The sequence below is a fragment of the Rana temporaria genome, chromosome 2 (genome assembly GCF_905171775.1).
Source record: "Rana temporaria chromosome 2, aRanTem1.1, whole genome shotgun sequence".
Taxonomy (NCBI): domain Eukaryota; kingdom Metazoa; phylum Chordata; class Amphibia; order Anura; family Ranidae; genus Rana; species Rana temporaria.
The window spans coordinates 465,778,895-465,791,183 of NC_053490.1; the positions used below are offsets into that span (position 1 = coordinate 465,778,895).

Below are 12,289 nucleotides of genomic sequence, written 5' to 3' on the forward strand. Positions count from 1 at the left end.
TAGTGGAAGCCTTCTGGACTAGGAAAGAGGGTGCCTGAAGGACCTTTCAGCTTCTGGGAGAGAGGCCATGAATCTAAAGCCTGAGCTGGGGAAGAGCCTGCCTGGGCCCTGGTGTCCACAACATAAATAGGGACATTTATCAATTGTCGCAAGTAATGCCAAACAAGAGCAGAGAGACAGGTAGTGTGATAGATTTATTGCTTGTTTGGCTTTACTTCTCCTGTGGATCACAGCAGTGCAGATTGTTTTGCACTCCTGTGACCTGTTTTCAGCAGACAGCGGGCTTTTGGCTGATGTCACAGAACCGGCCCAGGCTGGGGAGAGATCGCAACCTCATGGTCACGATCCGTTCAGACGCCCCCTGCACAGCCCAGTGTTTCAGTGAGCGTGGGGGGGGAAGGGGTTGGGGCAGACACTGACAGTAACCAGCTCTCTGCTCAGGGAGCAGTGAGAACTGAGTAATTGGCAGTGTTTGATTACTTGTTTCTTAGCCTTAGAGCTGGCAGGGGGACAGATGTGGTATCCACCTGCGTAAGTATGATTTAAAAAATCATCTCCACTTTGTTATCTGTTATATCTCTGGAGTTTCACTTTAAACATCAACTACAGAGTTCAACTTAAGTATACTAATATGATGCCTGATTTTCTGTGGAAGCTGCCATCTTCCAGGTGCTGTGCCAGGTGGCTGCCCTTATGCACAGTACCCACAGCTGGCCACTCATTCGGCACATCTGCCATTCAGAGAATGTTCTGGTTGTACAAGGTGGAAAGGAGGGCTGTTGACATTGCCGAAGACCATGACTCTCACTGTAGTAGCTTAGGCGTCCACAATGGTCAATCAGGTATCAAGCCAAGCTGACCCAGTGTAAGTATGCAAAATATATTATCGCTGAAATTTAGTTTCAAAACAAAAGCCACTTTGTAATTTAATTTTATTATAATTTACAAGTAAAACCTTGGATTGCAAGCATAATTTGTTCCAGAAACATGCTTGTAATCCAAAGCACTGTATATCAAAGCAAATTTCCCCATAAGAAATAATAGAAAATAAATGATATGTTCCACAACCATTCATTCATAAGGCTGTCAGTTTATAGTCCATATAAAAAGATTATAGCAATGTGATAAATTGTGTAACCATAAAATGCCCATCCACAAATGGCCACCTCCACAAGGGGATTAGAAGCAAAATCCAGCAGGAGCTGCAGAGTATAAAAAATATGAGAGGCACCTCTAAGGCCTTGTACACACGGTCGGACAAAACCGATGAGAATGGTCCGACGGACTGTTTGCATCGGTTCACCGCTGAAGTGGCCTGATGGTCTGATGTGCGTACACACCATCTTTCAAAAAAACGATCGGGTCGGTACGCGGTGACGTCAAACACACGACGTGCTGAATAAAACGAAGTTCAATGCTTCAAAGCATGTGTCGACTTGATTCTGAGCATGCGCGGGTTTTGAACCGATGCTTTTCTGTACTAACCATCGGTTTAGACCGATCGGGCAGCGGTCCATCGGTTCGGTTTTGAAGCATGTTTTAAAATTTTGGACCGAAGGAAAACAGACCGATGGGCTATACACACAGTCGGTTTGGACCGATGAAACTGAACCTCGGTCCATTCTCATCGGTTTTGTCCGACCGTGTATACGGGGCCTAAGTGTAGCAATGTGGTTACATTTAATGGCGTTACAACATTTAGCAACTCACATGGTTGATGATTAAAGGATCACTAAAGAATTATTATTTTTTTTTTTAAATAACAAACATGTTATACTTACCTCCACTGTGCAGCTCGTTTTGCACAGAGTGACCCCGAACCTGGTCTTCTGGGGTCCCTCGGCAGCTGTCTCGGCTCCCCCCCCGCAAGGACTCAACACCTTAATGCGAGTGAGCGAGCATGGTGTTGAGTGCTTGCAGGCGCGCTCCTGTGATACAGCCGGCGGCCATTGGATGTGATTGACAGCAGCACAAGCCAATGGCTGCGCTGCTTTCAATCAACCAATGAGTGAGCCGAGAAGATGGCCGAGATGCCTGCTCGTTCACGGCGCAGGACTTTCGAAGGGTCAGGTAAGTAATCGGGGGGGGGGGGGGGCTACTAATACTCGGATGTTTTTTCACCTTAATGCATAGAATGCATTAAGGTGAAAAAACATTTACCTTTACAACCCCTTTAAAAGAGGCACATCTAAGTATGTAGGCATCCAGGGTAAAGCTGTCTACATAGACCAACCCCCACACCGCCGGCTCTCACTGCTGTTAGTCTACAATCGTGACCGGGAAGACTACCCTGCAGTTGAGCGATCTGAAAGCGAGGCTTGAACCGCTCGTGGAAGGGACAACGTCAATGGGAATGAGGAGGATGATCTATGTGGACAGCTTTACCCCGGATGCCTACATACTTAGATGTGCCTGTTTTAATAATCAACCATGTGAGTTGCTAAATGTTAAACCTTCATTAAATGTAACCATATTACTACACTTAGAGGCGTCTCTCTTCTATTTTATACTCAGTTGTGACATGATGATACTCAAGACATTGCTTATATATCAAGTCACAATTTTTTAAACATTTTTGCTTGTCTTGCAAAACACTCTCAAACCAAGGTTTTACTGGTACATTCCATTAAAACCACAAACTAAGTATGACAAATATATCATCACTTGAGTCCAGCTTTAACTGGCTTGTCCATGTTTAACCCTGCTTTGTGTGGAATGCATGAAGTATGTATTTACTTTCAATATTTCATTCTTATGTTCTAAAATTCTCTACTCAGCACATATTTGTCAAGTGAGCAAAAGTCACTCTAGGACATATATAGTAGTTGAAATTAAACTTGCAGCAAAGAAATATATAACAATGCCAAAAAACTGCATGTTTTTGATATTGGGCCATCTTGCCTAGATTAGTGTCGATGCGTGCTCAGACTGCATTCTACCCTCTCTCATTTTCTTCTAAAATTGTATTTTTACGAAGAAAGCAAATCAAGCAACAATAAAGGCCGTGGGGAATTTTTGTTTTGATTGGCAAATTGTAAACTATTTTATAAGCATATTTTCCTCAAATGGCATTTGCAGTGTATGTGGTATGTGTTTATGGAATGATTGTATGATATATACATTATTTCTGGAGATCATTTCATACCAGCTCAACCGCATAACGTCATTATTTTCTTGTTCATAAAAGGGAAAACTATGCACATTTCAAGAGTGTATTATACTCACCAGTGCCCATCAGTGCCACCTGTTCAGTGCCCTGCAGCTCAGCCTATTCAGTGCCTGACAGCTCAGCCTGTTCAGTGCTCGACAGCTCAGTCTGTTTAATGCCCGGCAGATCAGCCTGTTCAATGCCCAGCAGCTCAGCCTGTTCAGTGCCCAGCAGCTCAGTCTGTTCAATGCCCGGCAGCTCAGACTGTTCAGTGCCCAGCAGCTCAGTCTGTTTAATGCCTGGCAGCTCAGCCTGTTCAATGCCCGGCAGCTCAACCTGTTCAGTGCCTGACAGCTCAGCCTGTTCAGTGCTCGGCAGCTCAGTCTGTTCAATGCCCGGCAGCTCAGTCTGTTCAATGCCCGGCAGCTCAGCCTGTTCAATGCCCGGCAGCTCAGCCTGTTCAGTGCTCGGCAGCTCAGCCTGTTCAGTGCCTGGCAGATCAGCCTGTTCAGTGCCCGGCAGCTCAGCCTGTTCAGTGCTCGACAGCTCAGCCTGTTCAGTGCTGACAGCTCATTCTGTTCAGTGCCCGTCAGCTCAGCCTGTTTAGTGCTCGGCAGCTCAGCCTGTTCAGTGCCTGGCAGCTCAGCCTGTTCAGTGCCTGGCAGCTCAGCCTGTTCAGTGCTCGGCAGCTCAGCCTGTTCAGTGCCCGGCAGCTCAGCCTGTTCAGTGCTCGGCAGCTCAGCTCCTATAATAGGAACTGGCCCAGGAGATGGGACTTCGTCTGACAGCTGGGTAAGCGGGAGATCCCCGCTTTGTATAATCTGGCAGCGCTCGCCCCCCTGGATCAACATTTCACAGCCCAGGCAAAAGTAGAGTAGGATAAACAGATGTCCCTTGAAAACCGGGGACAGACTTCTTCCGGGGACAGTGTCCTCAATCCGGAGACTGCCCCCAGAAACCGGGGACGTCTGGTCATCCTATTATAAACAGCTTGTCCTTTTTTCTTTAAGCACTTGAGATTGTTGGGCAGGTGTGCTCTCAGTGCTGATATACTGTAATGCATCTTCTTTTACAGGAGTTTACAAACTATGGCCCACGGGCCATATGTGGCTCACTACATTATTTTATCCAGCCCTCAGAAAACTGAGGATATAGATCAGTTAGGCTAAGGGGAGCTTGCTGTAAGGGGGAATGTGATTGGGACCTAAATGAATGGGGGGGCCTGATGGAGACCCTGATGTAAAGGGCCTCAAATAGAGACGCTGATGTAAAGGGGGATTCTGATGGGGACCCAGATGTAAGGGGGGTCCTGATGTATACCCCGATGTATGGGGGGACTCTAATGGGAACCCATGTAAGGGGGGAACTCTCATGAGGACCCAGAGGTAAGAGGGGACTTCTAAGGCAGACTCTGATGCAAGGAGGGTTCTGATGGAGACCCTGATATAAAAGGGGACTTTGCTTTGTTTTACTGAAGTTCTCTCTCTTATGTTGTGAGTCATAATATGCTGATTCCAAAAAGGGTCCAAGAAAAAGTATTCCATCATTTATTTCCTTCATTATGCAGATTTTTTTTGCCTATGAATATTTGTAAAATAAATGATATAGTCCTTCTACTGAAAAGTTTGGATACCTCTGTTCTATAACACTAGAGTTCAATCCCAGGTAATGAACTGCATGGACCACCCCAGTACTGACTGCAGTGGCCTGCAGTTCTGAACACCTAGGCATGCTGTCAGCCATCTATCTATGATAAAAAATGCATACCAGCCAGTGGAAATTTATCAAGAGACCACTTCTGTTTTGGCCTCTAGTGGATGTTCCCATGGGGAAGACAACATCATCATATGTTCACATCAGTAGAATGGTGGTTGCAGCTCTTTGACATATGGGGAAAGGGGACCGTGATGGTTTGTTCTCTAGCAGTCTCCTATAGTGTGCTCAAAGTCTCCAATTATCTTCTTGTAGCACTACCCCCGTAGGAGCTGCTGGTTAATTTTTGGTCTTGCACGTTACCTCAATATTCGTTGTCTAGGGGAAAAAAGTCTGTAAGGAACTCCAATGTCCACACGAAACGTAAAACCTTAAGCTGTTAGGTTTTATTTTTCTCTTAAATTGCAGGAAAGTAGAAGGAGGAAGGGGAAGGTTCAGATGCAAAGTACAGTTCACTGAAGAAAAACTTCTAAGTCTCAATAATCATTCACTACTTCCTCTCAAGTGGGTTTTGGTCACCCCTCTCACCTGGCCTAGCAGCCAGAATGATGCACGGACAATAATCAGCAAAGTCTCTGCCACAGAATGGTTATGAGCAAAACGAACAGTTGGGAATCCTCTGCCACAGGATTTTAACACCCGAACTTCCAGCCATACAGTTAAAGAGCCTTTAAGCCGACACAGTCAAAATGTAGGGGAACTAGAGCTGTAGATCCCCCTTAATGGGGTCACCAGGCCTATCCTGAGACATTAGCCTTCAGCTTGGTCTCCTCCTGGGCAGGTCCTCCCCTGGTTTCCTCCATTAAGTAACTTCCTCTAGTAAACGGACAGCTTGGGATCTCTTTGCAGTTGTAGGCCCCAGCCAGAATAGCTGGGCCTACTTGATAGAAAGGCAGCCTCGGGCCAACGTGGCCCCGAGACTGAAAATCACAACAACACGTACCTCGTGCCAGGAGGGCCATGAGGCGAAGAACCCCAAAAATTGGCGTCTGCCCCTTAAGTACCCTTACCCAGCATGCCCAGCGGGGAGACCACTCCCACTGGGCTGTTCCCGGGAAAAGACACTCAATAACCATAGCCTGCCTGTGTTCCAACATTGGCCTGTGGTGGTATCGCCACCTACGGGCAACAGTGGGAAAATCCTTTCAGCCACTGCAACAACCAGAACAGAGGCTGATTTAGCATAAATCATTAAAGTCTGAGCCAACTATCGGCCCAGACACCCACTAAATTTAGCATAGCGCCTAATCAATAGGAGCAGGGCGCTACATTCTGTAACTTGTCTGCATTCACTGACCACATCTGAAGCATGTCTGTATCTCTGAACTTCTCCTGCAGCATGTGTCAACAGTCTCCAGCAGTCTTTTTATAGCAGTGGTGTCCAACTCAAAAAGGCTTAAGGTAAACATGTGTAGTCACAAATTCAGGTAGAGGGCCACATCTAAAGCTGTCATTTTGTTTTACAGTTTTTCTGTCCAGCCTCCCTATGGCTCCCCACTTGCATCTCTTTTATTCCCAGTGATGAAAAATATAATTTCACTTCCCCAGGTGAACTGAGCAATGCGGAGTAGAGGGAAAGTATGTATAAGCAGTGACAGGAGCTGAAATTAAAGCAAACCTATCTTTGCCCTTAAAGTGGTTCTTAAAGGGGTTGTAAAGGTAAAAAATGTTTTCCTAAATAGCTTCCTTTATCTTAGTGCAGTCCTCCTTCACTTACCTCATCCTTCCATTTTGCTTTTAAATGTCCTTATTTCTTCTGAGAAATCCTCACTTCCTGTTCTTCTGTCTGTAACTCCACACAGTAATGCAAGGCTTTCTCCCTGGTGTGGAGTGTCGTGCTCGCCCCCTCCCTTTGACTACAGGAGAGTCAGGACGCTCTCTACATTGCAGATAGAGAAAGGAGCTGTGTGTTAGTGGGCGTCCTGACTCTCCTGTAGTCCAAGGGAGGGGGCGAGCATGACACTCCACACCAGGGAGAAAGCCACGCATTACTGTGTGGATTTAGGAAGTGAGGATTTCTCAGAAGAAATAAGGACATTTAAAAGCAAAATTAAAGGATGAGGTAAGTGAAGGAGGACTGCACTAAGGTAAAGGAAGCTATTTAGGAAAAAAAATTGTACCTTTACAACCCCTTTACTTGCCGACCAGCCGCCGTCATTCTACGGCGGCAGGTCGGCTCTCCTGGGCGAGAGCCCATAGCTATACGTCGGCTCTATTTGCGGCCACAAGGGGCTAGGACCAATGGTCCCAAAAATGTGTCAAAAGTGTCCGAAGTGTCCGCCATAATGTCTCAGTACCGAAAAAAATTCGCTGATCGCCGCCATTACTAGTAAAAAAAATATATTAATAAAAATGCCATAAAAATACCCCCTATTTTGTAAACGCTATAACTTTTGCGCAAATCAATCAATAAACGCTTATTGCGATTTTTTTTTTTTTACGAAAAATATGTAGAAGAATACGTATCGGCCTAAACTGAGGAAAAAAAATGTTTTTTTTATATATTTTTGGGGGATATTTTTTATAGCAAAAAGTAGAAAAATATTCTTTTTTTTTCAAAATTGACGCTCTATTTTCGTCTATAGCACAAAAAATAAAAACCGCAGAGGTGATCAAATACCACCAAAAGAAAGCTCTATTTGTGGGGAAAAAAGGACGCCAATTTTGTTTGGGAGCCATGTCGCATGACCGCGCAATTGTCTGTTAAAGCGACGCAGTCCCGAATCGCAAAAAGTGCTCTGGTCTTTGGGCAGCAATATGGTCTGGGGGTTAAGTGGTTAAGGCTTAAAGCGGTTGTAAACCTTAAATTTGCACTTTTACCTACAGGTAAGCCTATAACAAGGCTTACCTGTAGGTAAAAAGAATATCTCCTAAACCTGTACGGTTTAGGAGATATTCCCCTCGCAATGCGGGCGGCGCATGCGCAGGGGGGATCCACGGCGGAAGATCCGGCAGCCGCCGGACCTTGCCGATTTTTAAATCTCCCGCGCGCATGCGCGGGAGTGACGTCATCGCCGCTCCAGCCAATCACAGCGCTGGAGCGGCGCCGCTCCAGCCAATCACAGCGCTGGAGCGGCGATACCCGGAAGACACGCCGGAGCAAGATGACATCTCGCTCGGCGTGAACCAGGTAAGTGTTGTTCACCTCGTTTTTAGGTAAGTATTTCATAATCAGCTATTATGCGGTGCATACTAGCTGATTATGCATTTTGCCTTGCAGGTAAAAAAAAAAAAAAAAATTATATATGCGGTTTACAACCGCTTTAAGTTTTTTCTTTTCTCTGCATTACAGTAATGTAAAAAACCTTCTGTGACTAGGATCCACCCCAGCCCCCACTAAATACTTACCTGAGCTCGATCTCCATCCAGCACTGTACTCGAGAGCAGCGGATCGCATGGCAAACTAGAAGTACACTTTGACCTTTGTTGGTGAATTTACATAGATATCAAAAGTGGTTATGCAGAGCAATATTAGGCCTGTAGCAGAGAGCACTTTACATGGAGTCCTATCCTATATACTATACTATACTATATACTATATACTATACTATATACTTTTGAACTCCGTTTCCGGAGTTCAAAAGTAAGTTTATACAGTGGGATATGGACAGGTTTATCTAGCGGCCAGGGCAAGGATGCAGAACTGCCCCCTCCCCATTAATGCATGCCGTAGAATGGATTTATTGCCCAGTGTCCATTCTTTGTCCTCTTCTCTGCTGTGCCCAGGGCAGCTTATCCTCCTGCCCACCCCTTGTCCTGGCTCTGTTTATCACTTCTAGTGAGGATGTGTATACCTCGATTGCATTACAAAACATAACACAAAATATAATTTGTTTATAGCTTACCTCCAAGCTGCAGGAAGATATAAAATACACAAATTAATGCAGACCTGTATTCATTTATACATCAATAAAAATAAATGCTTAAAAGTAAGTAATCGAAATGCCGGAATTTGACTTGGTCCCATGCACAGTATAGTACAGCTCAGACAGCAGCACTGCACTGCTTATATACTAACAAGAATCACACTGACAGAAGACACAAGCAGAGTGACAGAGAGATGAGGGAGGGTCCAAACCTGTATCTTTACTGCAGCAGAGGAACATTTGGTCTCCTGCCCTGCCCGGGGGCTGTGCTGTACTATGCTGTTTAAACCTCGAACAGAATGGATAGAAATATAAATCCTTCATCAGATAGAATAGCTCCTATGTATGTATTTCATCTCTCAAATTTGTTTTCCTAACGTTCAGCCTTCATACCAGAAACCCAGCCATGCTGAGCCCACAGGCGGTCCTGTAGTGGGCAAAAAAACATTTAGGAGAGTGGATGAGTCACCCTTGGCAAAAGAAATAATCCAGCTGTAATGTTTCGAATGCAAAAAAAAAAAAATTCAGAAGTTAGGTATGGATTTGTAGTCAGGACCAATATGCGTGGAAATATATTACATTATCATTTTGGATCTCTGTGCAAAAATGACATAAGTGAAAAGTATATATGGAGTGTTACTCTCCGCTGCACTGTTATATCTGTAAATGGGTGACATCACCTGTTCACAAGCTCCCCAGAATTGTAAAATAGATCACGTGTCACGTTTATATTGGAGAGTGTTCCTGGAACTGTACAAATAACATGGGGTTTATAAATTTCAGGAGAAACTGTAAAATAAATACTATTGCACTTTTCATTTTATTGTAGTGTTGTGATTTGTAGAGGATGGGTTACGTGCAGCACATCCAGTAATCCGTGATGTACTAAAAAAAAACATTAGCTGTGTAAAATTAGGTTATGAGAAGATGGAATTTCATATATAATAAATTGAAGTCTGTTGTTTGATGACTAGGTTCATTAATCTGTAGGCATTAATCAGATTTTAGATTGTTAGTATAGTGCAGAGACAGAGGCCTAATCATTTTTATAAAGTAAAAAAGTAAAAACTGCGCTTCCCTGAAAATATCTGTGGTGGGCAGCCAACACAACAAAAGGATAATTGTGACAAACGAAATAAATAAAAGTGCAGCGCCAATAACAGGAACTCTAATAACCAGAGTTCTAAATATTAAAGTGTAGCAAAAAAACAAATTCAAACGTGTCACCGTGAATGAGTAATAAACAGACTCAATATAAGTGACATATATATATGTAAATGTCCGTGAAGGTGAAAAAGATCCAAAACGGGGGAGTTAATTCTTGTAGAATCAATATGGAAATGTTTCTTCCAAGGAAAGGTGATCCCTCCAAAGCCAAATAATAGGATACCCTTACCGGATAAGGTGGACCCAAACTACACCATACGGTGGTGGGTCATACTTGCATAGGGGGCCGATTGCCCAATCTGGTCATTGCTGTGGTAATGCTCCTCGTTCCCACTGGATTGGTGGTCTCCTCGGCAGGATGTTGTATAAATCAACTCTCAGGTGACTCCTTCCGCTCCAATTCAGGATATGAAAAATGGGTGAACCAAAACCAGCTAAATGGACGCAATGGGCTCCAACCATGGGGGAAAACCGAAAAAACAAGGAAAATTACTCCTCATAGCGTAAAAAAGCTTAAAAATGTAATTCTTAAAATCCACAAAAGGGCAGACATTTAAACCCAAAAAATGTCAAAATAAGAGTTAAAAGTAAGCACCACAGCAACCATATAAAAAAAAAGTGTGAAGGTCATCAATACACAGTTTGCGCAGTATGGAAGTGGTGTGGACCAAGGCATGTGCCCGACCAGTTTCGTCTAAGAAGACTTCAACAGTATGCCCCTGTTTTTTACGCTATGAGGAGTCGTTTTCCTTGTTTTTTCTGTTTTCCCCCATGGTTGGAGCCCACTGAGTCCATTTAGCTGGTTTTGGTTCACCCATTTTCCAAATCCTGAATTGGAGCAGAAGGAGTCACCTGAGAGTTGATTTATACAACATCCTGCCGAGGAGACCACCAATCCAGTGGAAACAAGGAGCATTACCACAGCAATGACCAAATTGGGCAATCGGCCCCCTATGCAAGTATGACCCACCACCGTATGGTGTAGTTTGGGTCCACCTTATTCGGTAAGGGTACCCTATTAAAGGGATCACCTTTCCTTGGAAGAAACATTTCCATATTGATTCTACAAGAATTAACTCCCCCGTTTTGGATCTTTTTCACCTTCACAGACATTTACATATATGTCACTTATATTGAGTCAGTTTATTACTTATTCACGGTGACACGTTTGAATTTGTTTTTTTGCTACACTTCAATATTTAGAACTCTGGTTATTAGAGTTCCTGTTATTGGCGCTGCACTTTTATTTATTTAATAATTTTTATGTAGCGCTACCCCCATAGGAGTTGCTGAGTAGATGGGTCCCCTGTTCTGTGCCTCAAACCTCCCAAGAGCCTCAGCCCCTCTGACACACCAAGTTGAGTGCAAAAGCAGATAAACACAGTAAAGCATGGCAAATAATTCTCATTACCCACCAATAGTGCTATAGCAAAAGCAGAAACCAAACCAGTTACTAAAGAGAGGCCCGAAGCAAAGAGCAGCAGGACATAGGCGGAGGGCCGGCCATGATAGGGTTAAAGAAAAGCCCTGCTCTGGCCGGGGGGAGGGCTCAGTAAGTAGGGAGAGCAGTGGGAGGGAGGTTATATATTTCCCCTCCCACGCTTCCCGGGTAACACACGAGGGGAGAATTTTCTGCTGGGGACTTGCTGCTCTGCCAGACTTAGGAAGGGGTGAGGTAGGCTGCGACCGGGGACATTTCCTGCCGTTTTTACAGCGTTTTAGACCAGCGCTGCTGGGGGAAGCCAGGCTCTGCCAGAAATCCAAAAAAAAAAAACGAGCGCCGCTAGGCCGCAGCCGGGGACTAAATTTTGCCACATCCATCGGCCTGCACCATGGCTGGGGTCGAGGCTATGCTCGCCCAGCTCAGGCAGGAGGCGGATCGCCGCGGTGAGGGGTGGCTGCAGTCTATGCTGGGGCCGCTCCTCCCGCCCGGGGACACGGAACATGATTCACCCGTTCGGGGGGGTGGGGGGGGCACCCCGCGAGCGGGGGGGGCGCATACTGCCACCCAGGACATAGCCAGCGAGTCACCCATCCGGGGGGGGGAGGGGGACACCCCGCGATCCAGGGTGTCCCGGCCTCCGGCACGTTATTCCCCGGGACCGTCCACCCGGTCCCACAGGAGAGGGGGTAGCCCCATCCGGGCCCCCTCGGGCCCACCCGCAAAACGGACAGCGTCGGCAGCGGGGGGGCGCCAGGAGAAGGCCACCGATCAGCAGCGGGGAACAGGGAGGGGGCGGCCAGGGGGCTCCAATGTGGCGGGCAGGTCCGCTCGGCGAGATGATCGGAGGGATGCGGGCTCCAACCCCGGTTTTGCACCGGAGGGCCGAGAGCCTCGGCAAAACACATCTGTCCCTGCGGTGGCTAGCTCTTCAGCATCCGCGGCTAGCCACCT

At 45.8% G+C, this 12,289-nt stretch overlaps 1 protein-coding gene and 1 long non-coding RNA gene across 2 annotated transcripts in view; one reads left to right on the plus strand and one right to left on the minus strand.

Moving 5' to 3' along the window:
• VEGFD (vascular endothelial growth factor D) overlaps positions 1–12,289 on the plus strand; it is a 130,828-nt gene that overhangs the window by 14,923 nt on the left and 103,616 nt on the right. The gene's annotated exons all lie outside the window — the stretch shown is intronic.
• Positions 8,436–12,289, minus strand: part of LOC120927769 — a 37,834-nt gene continuing 33,980 nt past the window's right edge. Inside the window, exon 3 of the long non-coding RNA XR_005747126.1 lies at positions 8,436–9,154. This is a non-coding gene — a long non-coding RNA (uncharacterized LOC120927769). The remainder of the gene's footprint in view (positions 9,155–12,289) is intronic.